The following is an 11721-nucleotide window of genomic DNA, read 5'->3' as shown; positions in this document are numbered from 1 at the left end:
TTGTGACATTTATAAATAAATGTGTAACATGGTGAAAATACAGCTTTTCTCTCTTGACAGCAGGGACGATTCTAGGATCTGACCTTTAGGGGTGCTTAGCCCCCAGCAGGGCTAAGACCCATGAGAAGATATTTGTTTGTGCAGTTTTCTGAATCTAACTCCTTATTTACATACATTCACAAATGAAATTAAGAGACATGTTGTCAGTAATTCATAGAATAAAAGAATAATGTTCATTTTACTCAAAACATATATCTATAAAGAGTAAAATAAGAGAAACTTTTAATTTTTTCCATAAGTGTATATACTCAGTTTAAAATACAATCTCATGATTTCATCATGCCTGCCAACATCTGCTAACATTAATGAGAGACAAGCAGCTGTGCAGTGACAGAGCCAGACCCGCAGCAGCCCAGGGGCGGTTCTAGACAGTCCTAGTGTGGTCTGCTCCCCAGGAAATTAAAATAAACTCTACTTAAAACTATCTACTCATCTACTTAAAACTTTTACTAAACTTATAGGCTTAATAAACCCAAAACCAGTGTATTATCAAGGTAGAAGGTCAGGTTAATGACTAGTTTTTCATGCAGCTCTCCATGTCCTGTCAGTTCCTCCCAGGACAAAGTCTGTTTAGATCAGCTTGATCTGTTCCTTTAGACTCCGTGGTAACAGAATGAATGTGAGAAGAGATTATGTATTTAAGGCTATTTTTAAACCATAAAGGATGATCAAATTTTAATGTTTGATCATTAAAATTTGATCAAACATTTTGATTAAATTGTTTGATCAAAACTATTTGATCAAATATAACAAAGTTATATTTTGTTTTGGTACAAACAAAATATAACTTGTTTGTACCAGGCTTCATGCCAATGAGTTTAAATAGCATGAAAAAGAAAATCAAATGATTGTTCTACTGCTCTAAAGCAGATTTACCATCTCAAATGATCCAAATCTGATATCTGAATAAAACCAAAGCAGTGACGACAAAAAAAGCTTTTATTGAATTTGCTTACAACTTAAATGTTATTTTACTCTACGATCAGCTTAATTACTTTCCATGTTTTCACAAGTCAAGTGAAAGTTACACACAAAAATAAAACAGAATACAATAAGTCCAAAAATACATGTATTATATTACATCATAACATAGAAATAACCTATGACACTGCAAAATATATTACATTCTTTAATATCTTCTTTCCACAACATAATTTTCACACTGTTGTCAGACTTTTCTTTAGCATTGTGATGACTGTGAAATATAAACTTAATCTTTAAGTGATTAACACATTTGTTCAATTTTTACTCTTCAGAAACGAACAAAATGTGTGTTTTTGCACCGAGACACAAAACTCTTTAGTAATTACATCAGATTATGCAGCATATCTTCTTCATTCCAAACATTACATACACATTATTGCATAAAAACATGCTACCATGACTTTTTTTTTTAAACAATATTAGTTTCTGGACACAGCAAATGAGCTGAACACATTCTTCAACAGGTTCAGTCCAGGAACAAGCTCATCATCATCATCATCCTCTCCTGTCTGCAGCCAGATATCTCATCCTCCTCTGACCCACAGCTTTCCTGTCAAGCCTCAGATGTTCCTTCTTCCACCTCAGTCATGGACTCTTCTGCTTCCACCAGTTTGTCTTCAACCACATTAGGAGACGCTGCTGCTCCCTTTTTGCCTCCACCTCCAACCTTTCTGTATCTAGAAGTCAGGTGAAGAAGCAGCCGGAGAGACTGAACAGGAACGAGGATGCAGGTCCAGATGGTGTCGGTCCCAGAGTCCCTCTGTGGGATTCTGCAGCATCTCTTCAACCTTTGCCTGACCCAAGAGGAGGTTCCGTTGTTGTGGAAGACATCCTGCCTGGTTCCGGTACCGAAGAAAAGTCACCCATCAGTCATAACGACTGTAGACCCGTTGCCCTGGCATCGCACATCATGAAGGTCCTGGAGAGACTCCTGGTGGCCCACTTGAGTAAGCAGACGATCACATATCAGGACCCCCTGCAGTTTGCTTATCACCGTGGAGTTGGAGTTGATCAGACACCTGGTTCTACAAACCCACTGTCATCTGGACAAAGCAGGCAGCACAGTGAGGATCAGGGTCTTTGCTTCTCAGGTGCATTGAACACAATTCAGCCTGATCTGCTCCGTTAGAAACTCCAGAAGACACAGGTGGAGGCCTCAACAATCACCTGCATCTGTGACTACCTGACAAACAGAATACAGTTTGTGAGACTGAAGGACTGTGTGTCTAACCAGGTGGTCAACAACATGGGAACACCACAGGGCACTGTACTCTCACCATTCATTTTCACTCTCTACTGTTCGGACTTCCCGCACAAGTCCGACTTCTGTCATCTACAGAAATACTCAGACGACTCTGCAGTTGTTGTGTGTATCAGAGGAAGACAAGAGGCTGAGTACAGAGATCTGGTGGATCACTTTGTGGCCTGGTGTGGGAACAATCATCTATTCTTGACTGTAAACAAAACAAAGGAGATGGTTGTTGATTTCAGGAGAAACAGGAAACCCTATTTCCATCATGGGAGAAGATGTGGAGGTGGTTCAGGAATATAAATACCTCGGTGTTCATCTGGAACACAGACTGGACTGGAGACGCAACAGTGAAGCCGTCTATAAAAAGAGACAGAGCAGACTGCGCTTCTCGAGGAAGCTACGATCCTTCAAGATTTGCAGCAAGTTGCTGCAGATCTTTAAGTCTGATGTGTCTAAGAAGAAGACACATCAGAAGAGTGTCATCTCTTCTGCTATCATCTGTTGGTGCAGCAGCATCAGAGCCAGGAACCTCAAAAGGCTCAACAATCTGATAAAGAAGGCTGGATTTGTTCTGGTTCTGTTCTGGAGACGACTGTGGAACCTCTGGAGATGATGCAAAGAAGGATTCTTCATAAGAGTCAAGAAAGCTATGGACAACTCTGACCATCCTCTTCATGAGTCTGTATGGTGAAAACAGAGTATCATCAGTCAGAGGGTTCTTCAGATTTGCTGCAATACAGACAGCTACAAAAGACCTTTCCTGCTGCCAGCAATCAGCCATCTGCAATAACATTTGAAGAATCTGAATCTGAGCTACAACTACATTTTATTTCCCTTTGGGATCAATAAAGTCAAAGCATGTTTGGGTAATTCTTGCACACTACTCAAAGTCTGATAGAAAAAAATATTGAACAATTGGAAGTTATGGTGGAAACATTTTTTGTGGTTTCAATGAAATGAAACAAAAAATGTAAAAGAGATAATTAAGTTTAGCTTCTCCTGTGCCGTTTCACATGTTTGCAGCTCGTTTTGCTGTTTGTTGCGCGTTTGCAGTTGTCGGCCACAGTTTCTGATCAAGTCATTATCTCCTCAACTTTCACCATAATCTGTTACAACCAGTAGATGGACGAAGTAACCTGCTTTAAGTGTTGGTCAACTCATGCTTGGTTTGTTATTGAAGGACCTACTTCACTTGGTCCTTCTTTATTCTGTGTCCTCAGGTTTCCCCCTGTTGCATCAGGAAACTTCATCTCGGGATTTCCAGCAGGATTTTCTCTGTCTTCTCTCTCCTGATTGGTTCAGTGCTGTTGTCTTGTCTCAGTTATGCTGGAGAATCATCACATAATAATACACACATTCCTTAATCTCTGTCTAAATAATAGATGATTGAAAGAGACTTTCTGATCAAATCATCATCATGTCCTCACCTTTTCCACAATCTCTTACAACCAGTAGATCAGCAGGTGGAGCAGGTCTTCTGCTTTAATTGTTGGTCAGCTCAAGTCATGTGACATGAGTTGACGGAGAAATGAAATAAAGAGAAAACATAACAGGATTAAAAAACTGAGAATATACATCTACAGAAAAAAGAAAAAGATAGAATTTTGACCTCAATTTCATCCATATTTAAAATTGCTAAAATTGAAAATATGTTTTCTTACTTTTTTTGTCAACAGGGTTCTCTTATCTTCCTCCATCTGACTGGTGGTGTTGAAGGTGGAGGTTTACCGGCTGAGGAGATCCAACCTGAAATGATCAGAGACATTATTGATCTGCAGACTCTGAATCTGGGATCAGAAACCAACGCTGGGTTCTCTACAATGTTTCCAAATTTGCTTAATATTCAACATCTTACTGATGAACAGGTGAAATTTCAGCATAGGATTTTATGGCAATGCTTGATTTGTTATTGAAGGACCTACTCACATGATGTCTGTCTCTTTATTCTGTGTCCTCAGGTGTCCCCCCGTTGCATCAGGAAACTTCATCTCAGGATTTTCTGTGTCCCTTCAGTCCTCTGTGTCTTCTCTCTCCTGATTGGTCCAGCACTGTTGTCTTGTCTCAGTGATGCTGAAGAATCAACACATGATCAGACACACTTTCCTTAATCTCTGTCTAAATAACAGATCACTGAACCAGACTCTCTGATCAATTCATGAACATGTCCTCACCATTTATAAAATCTACTAGAACCAGTAGATCAGCAGGTCCTCTACTCTATTCCTGATCCTCCTTCCATCAGCTCAAACTCATCAAAGCTCTGCTGTTATGAAAGGACTCAATAAATAAAAAAACACACAAAACAAAAGTGTCAGTGAGGAGAAAGTACAGCAGAAAATAGGAAATAGGTTTGAATATTAACCTCAACCTCCTGCATGTTAAAAAATTGTTGTTGTGTAAAAGTATATGTCCTTACATTTTTTTTCAACTGGGTTCTCTTATCTTCCTCCATCTGACTGGTGGTGATGAAGGTGGAGATTTACAGGCTGACGAGATCCAACCTGAAATGATCAGAGAATCAGAGATCTGCCACCAGTATCATGTGAAAGTGGAATGCAAAAACTTACAAGCAGTGTGAAAAACAAGGGATCCAGAAGGCAGGAACCACATGGACAACGATGAAAGGATCCAGCGATGAGCAGCTAAAACCTGAAAGATTAAAAACTGGGAGACTGGATTAGTAGAGAAACAGGACAGAATAATTCACTATATTGGAGAGCAGCGTGTAGGGAAGCATCACTATTACACCTTGAAACATGGGGGAGTTGAGAGGAAAACACAAAGATGAAGAAAAGCCCTGGTGCAAGGCGCTACCTAAGACTTCCTCAGTCCTGTCAGAATCCTTATCATCTAAAATACTAAATCTAGCAGCGGGATAATGAAAAGCCCTGGTGCAAGGCGCTGCCTAAGGCTTCCTCAGTCCTGTCAGAATCCTTAACATCTAAAATACTAAATCTAGCAACGGGATAAAGAAAAGCCCTGGTGCAAGGCGCTACCTAAGGCGTCCACAGGCTTGCTAGAAACCCATTGGCTTTAATAAAAAACATGAGAGAAATGATGATGTCCTAATGTGACTTCCCAAATAGGTCTTCAGTTTTTACGGATCCCAATCTAATCAGAATCACTTGACAAGACGCAGTGAGGTCTAAACCAAACGTTTCTGGAACTCTCTCTTGCTGTAATTCCACTAGATGTTGAAGGTATTGCTGCCTCTTCTGTGTCCAGTTCAGCCTCCAACCAGGAACAGAACCTAGAGGGTGACAAAGTTGGACTATCACAGCGTGTTGATGGTGAAGGACTGAAAATGCGGGGAGACAGAATGGGATCCTCATATAGCATCGTTGGTGGGAGACTGGAAACACTGGGTGACAAAATGGGATCTTCATACTGCATCAATGTTGAGGGACTGAGGACGGGGACGGGGGATGAAAAAACAGGACTTTTACGTGCCATTATACACGAGGGACTGAGGACGGGGGATGACAAAATAGGATATTCACATGATGTCCAAGGTGAGAGACTGAGGACAGGTGGTAACACAAAGGCATCTTCATCATAGGGAAAGGACGGGACACTATACTTGGTCTTCTTGGCGGCCAGCTCCTCTTGATCATAGTGTGTTGATGGTGAAGGGCTGAAAACGCAGGGTGACAGAATGGGATCTTCATAGTGCATCAATGTTGAGGGACTGAGGATGGGGAATGGCAATCCAGGATCCTCACACGACTTCCAAGGTGAGAGACTGAGGACAGGTGGTAACACAATGGGATCTTCATCATCGGACGGGACACTATACTTGGTCCTCTTGGCGGCAAGCTCCTCTTCAGCAACAGTGTCCCTAGGCCTCTTGGCTGGGAGCTTCACTTCAGCAACACTGTCCCTGGTCACAGATGTCACATGAGCCGCGTCCTCTTTCAAACCTACCTGATGACTAGGTTTTGATGGTGGGTTGTCCTCCTTCGCAGCATCCACCTTCTTCGTTGTTCTCCTGGACTTCTCAAGATGCAAAATGGGCTCTTCCTGTGAAGTACAAGGAGCCATGTCTTCTTTGGGCTTCCGAGCCACCCCAATGTCTTGTATGTATCTGAAATTTGGGGGAAGAATCTCAGGCAGCTGTGACGCAACATCAGCCAGACTACTGTCACCGGAGCCCAGCAGATCAACCGTCGATTTCAGAAGTTTCAATGCCTCTTCAAGTACTCCTATGCCCCACAGAAATTTAATGTTTGGTCCAAGGACCTGGACAACCCGAAATCGAGATTTAAAGTCCTGGTCTCCATTACCTACCTCGTCTTCGCTCGAGCTGGTAGTAGAGCTACCACTGGAGCTGGTAGTAGAGCTACCACTGGAGCTGGTAGTAGAGCTACCACTGGAGCTGGTACTATTGCTATCACAGGAGCTGGTAGAACAGTCCACAAACTGCGGAGATGAACTATACCTCAACTCCTCTCCATGGTCTTCAGAAACCGTGTCGGCTTCATTTAACCACAACTTACCTTGTTCCTTACCATTATCAGGATGTCCCTCCAACATTGGGGATCCATCTGCTGGAAGCGCCATGGTATGGGCTGTGAAGAAAAAAAACAAAGCAAAAAAAGCTATAATTCTGTATCTTGAAAAAAATCACAAAAGTCCAAAGCAATGTTTAGAGGGAACACTGAAATATATATTTATATATTAATTTATATAGCACATTTTCAGCAACAAGGCAATACAAAGTGCTTATGTGTGCATGATGCCTCAAAGTCTTATTATCACATGTTAATATTCCTCCAAATGGCTCAGTTATGGCTGAAGGTAGTGTTATGAAATGAATTATATCAGCCTGAAGATCATGGCTGCACACAACCCAGCAATAAACTCAGAGGAATGTTCACACAATTATATTGCTCCAAATGCTTCATTCAATATGACCATCTCCATGGAGACAAAATACATCAACAAAATGGATTCTCTAAAAGTAATTCTCTCAAACTAAAATAAAAAGTTTTCCAATCACCACACCACTATTAATATTGCAGACGCTTTCTGAAAATGTAATCAGCGTGAAAATATATTACAGCTCCAAACATGCAAAGGACCAACACAGCATTTCGTAAACAACTAATTATTGAAAACTCCTCTTTCTTAGAAAAAGCAAACTAATAAGTTTAAATATAAACTAAACTACTTAGAAATAATACAGGAGAAATATATATCTAAAACATCTCTAATATTCAAGTATTAAGGTTTTATTTCAAGCAACGTATCCAAGGAGACCAAATGTGTAATTGGGGCATTTTTTGAAACCTGGACCAGGCACTGACCACTTATTCCAAAGATCTGAATAAAACAAAACAGATTTTCTAAAACCAGAACTAACTTTTTAAACCACATAAACCGTGTCAAACCCCCGCAATCCTCCAAGATTTTAACTAACAAATGAATCACAACTGGACCAACTGAAACTGAGATGATTGTTTTTCTAATGAATTTTAACATTCACTGTTAACATTCAAGTAACTTCTGAAAATGATATGTCACTAAAATGCAAAGGAACAAAAGGCTGTTTTTCTGGTCTTGAGTAATTACAATAAACGAAATAATTTAGTTACTTTGTAAAATCAACAGGCACACATTGATTGTTCTTTAATGATTTTTTATAAGAATAAAGTTGTATGTTGTTATTTAATCAATGTATCCATGGAGACTACACATACCACATTTTTCAAAAAGCTGGTTCCAAAACTTCTTTCAAACCAAAACAACTACAAACAGCATTACTGACATTTTCCAAAATGTCAAATAACTAGCACATGAATCACAATACAAATTCAACTAACTCACAAATATGTTGCAGCCCAAAAATGCAAATTATGCCTTCCTAAACAAAGAGCCAGAATTCATCAAAGCTGACTTTAACCAACTCAAATAATGTTTTTTTTTCCTTTTAATTTAATTAGTTCACTAATTTGACTATAATTCAAACTAATCACACATATTAAAGTCTATCATTAAATAGGAGGAGGCACATGTTTGCAAAGTGTTTCTTAATTTTTTATTGAAGTCATTTTAAATAATGTCACCAATGTATCCATGGAAACTAAATATGTTTGTTTAGGCATTTATCAAAAAAAAAAAAAAAAGGACAAAGAACCATCCAGTTTACCAAGAATTGGACACCAAAGTCATCAAACCTGCAACTCTTAGACAAAGAAACAAACACATCAACATGTCCCTATCTTGAACAAATAAAGAAACTAAACAATTAAATTATTGGCTATTATAAGGGTAAATACTAATTTTTAAATGTCTTTTAAAAATAATATTAAAGGCATTTCATTTTGCGTATCCATGGAAACAATGGAGTGTTTATCACGCATTTTTCAAAAAATAACGGTCAAAAAACAAGCTAATTTTTCAGGAATTTGACGTTAATTTAACTAATTTGACTATAATTCAGTAAAATACATATATTTCTTAAATCACTACATCACAGTTTAACATTATTGACATTTCCAGCGAAATTCAGCTAAGAAAAAGGCTCATTAGTTAAGAACGATCTATGCTAGCAACGAATGCTACTCGTCTTTTTTTTCTACAGCAGTCAGTATTTCTTTAAAACACACACACACAAACACAAAATAAACTAAACAAGTCACTAATATCTTTGTAATAACTTGCTTTCGTTTATTAAAAATAGTAGAAGAATGATTTTAACCTTCCAGATGTTCACCCTGCTGGTGCTTCTCCTGGCCAGGAACCGTCTTTCGCAGGTTTGTTATCCACGGGCTTCTTCAGCAAGTGCGTATTTCAGCAAGTGCTTCTTTAGCAAGTTTTGCACAGCAGACTTCTCGACAAGCTCAAACCGTCCGAGGCTTTAAAGGCTCCTTCAGGCGTCTCTCTCAAAAGTCCCGTCGCAAAGGGGGAAGAATTCAGAAGGTCAGCGTCTTTTATAGTGTTGACAACGCTAACGTCGTTTCCATGACTTTCATTGACGAATGCACGCACTGGTGCGTCAGAGAAATTGGAGCGCAAATAATACAGATAATACAAGTATCGCGTTGTCTTGTTTATCACTCCGTATGCTGCCACCTACTGGCCAACCAGTCTAAGTTCACAAAGACATTTATAAGACTTACTACTGGTGCGACATTATATTTCTGCTTTCATTCTTAACTATGTCAGTTTCGGACATGGGAAACTTTTCTCTGCCGTGAAGCCTAGATTGGAAGAAAAATTCAAATTCAAAATTCAATTCAAAAATACTTTATTGATTCAAAAGGAAAATTAAATGTTGTAGTTCATGTCATGAAGTGAGGGTGTGGTGAGTGGTGAGGCAGACGCAGCAGACCCAGGTAAGATGAATAGTTGATTTTTAATCCAGAAACACAGTCCAATCAACGGGCAGCACGGCCGAGCAGAAGCCAGGGCTCGACGCCGGTAGCAACCGTTAAAACGAATGGTTAACACGAAGGACTCGGAACACATTAGACGAGGATCCGACAGAGACGCTGAGACACAGGTGACATTAAATACACGGGAGGGTAATCACAGAAAGAGACACACCTGGGAAACAATCAAGGGGAAGACAGGACAACACGAAGACTCGGGGACACAGAAAACTCTAAATAAGTACACAGAAAACACAGAACATGACAGCTCATCAATTCAGATTCTTCAAAGAGTTATTGTAGATGGCTGATTACTGTTGACAGGAATTTTTTTTTTGTAGCGGTCTGTATTGCAGCATTTTGAAGAAGCCTCTGACTGATGACTCTCTGCCCAGCTAGCATCAGACAACGTCCACTGAACGTCCACCGACGACGTTCTCCGAATGTCAAAATGAACCACCACAAGATGTCCGCCGGATGTTCGTTGACATTCGCAGTAGGTCACAATAAAATGCTATATGGTTCTGCTAGGTCTGTACAAATGCTAATATGACAGCAATTTCATTGGAGTGCAAGGTTTTCAATTGGAACAGTTGCCTTCCATTTCCTAGGGATAATAATCCAATCTTGTAACAAATTGGAAAATTGATGACAGCCACTTAAAACACTTGGCAAAGAATTTATTAATTTTACAGTATTAAAATTAAAGACTACCAAAGACAAAATATGATAAAGGGCTACATTTATTTATACATAAACATATGAACAAAAAAGACAGTAATGAAACCTTCCTTAGAACAAAGTACAACTGTACAGTATACATTTTAATACAATGGGTTTTCAGAAAAGACATTCACAATCGGGCTGAAACGATTCCTGGCTGGTGGATGAGTTTCTGAGTGTGACGAACAAAGGTGTCAAATTTCGTTGCTAACAAGGACACAAAAGCTATAAATGGCTGGGCAAGGCATACCTGTCAAGTCTCCCGTTTTGGCAGGGAAACTACCATTTTTTATCCCTCTTCTCGAAAAACATTTTTTATAACCATTTTTCTGTAAATATCCCATATTGCTCTCCCCCCTGTCTTATGTTTGTACTCTGGTCTACCGGTCGTGTCTCCCCCCCAACACGCTTACGTTCGCCTCTAATCGAACATAACCCTCTATCTCCAAGCCCCCAACTCCAGACGACATTTCCCGTATTCTCAACCCAAAGTGTGGCAGGTACTGGGCAAGGTGAGAATTCATCTATTGAACTGACTGAAGATGAATACATGAACTAAAAGCTGGAGTATAGACATTTTTATAAGCGTATTTGTGAGCCCGCCTCTATTATTAAATTGAATATTATGTCAGATTTTTGTACAACTTCTCTTTAGGTTAACTTAGAAAGTGAGCTATTATTGTTACGAGTTAATTTTCTAAGCTACAAAAAAGTAACTGATACAGACGCTCAAATGTGAAAAATTGGACTGATGTTGGTAACCGATGGTAACACTGCTGTTATGTTAGATTTACCAATATTTTATTTGATCAATTTTCTGTATCCGATTACTCAATTAATCCTAAGAATAATCGATATATTACTCAATTACTAAAATATATATTTACAGCAGCCCTAATTCACAATAATAATAAATAGAGACAAAGTCAGCATTTAAAAACCAACCACTGCTTAAAAATATGATTTTAAAAGAGATATTTACATCAGAACTGGTGTAATGAGCATCGACACATGCACAAAATAATAATAAAACCAACAAAAACAAACCAAACAACCTTGAACATTCTTAAAACTGTTTTGGTTTTCTGAATCTGACCCTTGGTTCTTTGCTACAGCCCCTGAAAACAGACAATATATATATATTTTAAACTGAGATGTGTATTATAGAGAAATGTTTTATGGTTTTGTGTATTCTGAAACCAACAAAATGTGTGTTTTGTCAGCAGAGGGGCGGTTCTAGAACGGCGGTTCTAGACAGTCCTAGTATGGTCTGGTCCCGAGGAAATTAAAATAAAATCTTAATTTTTATTTTAAGATTTTATCAAAATC

General features: G+C 39.0%; 1 long non-coding RNA gene across 1 annotated transcript; it reads right to left on the bottom strand.

Moving 5' to 3' along the window:
- Window positions 1-981: 981 nt before the first annotated feature.
- LOC114158030 (uncharacterized) lies at window positions 982-5534 on the bottom strand. Its single transcript, XR_003598316.1, has 10 exons — window positions 4864-5534; window positions 4713-4797; window positions 4468-4559; window positions 4223-4366; window positions 3958-4042; window positions 3724-3793; window positions 3484-3622; window positions 2601-2976; window positions 2322-2498; window positions 982-2227 (listed from the first exon to the last, which is right to left on the bottom strand). It is a non-coding gene; the product is annotated as an uncharacterized LOC114158030 (long non-coding RNA).
- Between the last annotated feature and the right edge of the window lie 6187 nt (window positions 5535-11721).

Source organism: Xiphophorus couchianus, chromosome 14, assembly GCF_001444195.1.
Source record: "Xiphophorus couchianus chromosome 14, X_couchianus-1.0, whole genome shotgun sequence".
Classification (NCBI taxonomy): Eukaryota; Metazoa; Chordata; class Actinopteri; order Cyprinodontiformes; family Poeciliidae; genus Xiphophorus; species Xiphophorus couchianus.
The sequence above is the reverse complement of the archived record's forward strand: the minus strand, read 5'-3'. Positions and strand labels throughout refer to the sequence as shown.